This window comes from Theropithecus gelada, chromosome 7b (genome assembly GCF_003255815.1).
Source record: "Theropithecus gelada isolate Dixy chromosome 7b, Tgel_1.0, whole genome shotgun sequence".
Taxonomy (NCBI): Eukaryota; Metazoa; Chordata; class Mammalia; order Primates; family Cercopithecidae; genus Theropithecus; species Theropithecus gelada.
Window position 1 is genome coordinate 30,010,307 of NC_037675.1, and position 553 is coordinate 30,010,859.

A 553-nucleotide genomic window follows, 5' to 3' on the forward strand; every position below is an offset into this window, starting at 1 on the left:
AAAGAGAAGAAGTCAAATGATCCCTGTTTTCAGGTGACATCATTCTATATCTAGAAAGCCCCATATTCTTGGCCCAAAAGCCCCTCCAGCTGATAAACAACTTCAGCAATATCTCAGGATACAAAATCAACATACAAAAATCACTAGCATTTCTATGCACCAACATCACCCAAGCCAAGAGCCAAATCAGGGATGCAATCCCATTTACAATTACCACACACACAAAAAAAAATGAAATACCTAGGAATACAGCTAACTAGAGAAGAGAAAGATCTCATCCTTGTGCAGGAGTCATGCTAATCTTCTCCACACAGTTCCAATTTTTGTATATGTGCTACTGAAGCGAGCACAGAAAGATCTCTACAATGAGAATTGTAAAGCATTCCTCAAACAAATCACAGATAACATCAACAAATGAAAAAATATTCCATGATCATGGATAAGAAGAATCAATATCATTAAAATGGTGATACTGCCCAAAGCAATTTACAGATTCAATGCTATTCCTACCAAATTACTAAAGACATTCATTACAGAAATAGAAAATGCTGCT

General features: G+C 36.0%; 1 non-coding gene across 1 annotated transcript; it reads right to left on the minus strand.

Annotated features, from left to right (window-relative positions):
- Positions 1 to 242: 242 nt before the first annotated feature.
- Positions 243 to 350, minus strand: LOC112629517. Its single transcript, XR_003120624.1, has one exon. It is a non-coding gene; the product is annotated as a U6 spliceosomal RNA (small nuclear RNA).
- Between the last annotated feature and the right edge of the window lie 203 nt (positions 351 to 553).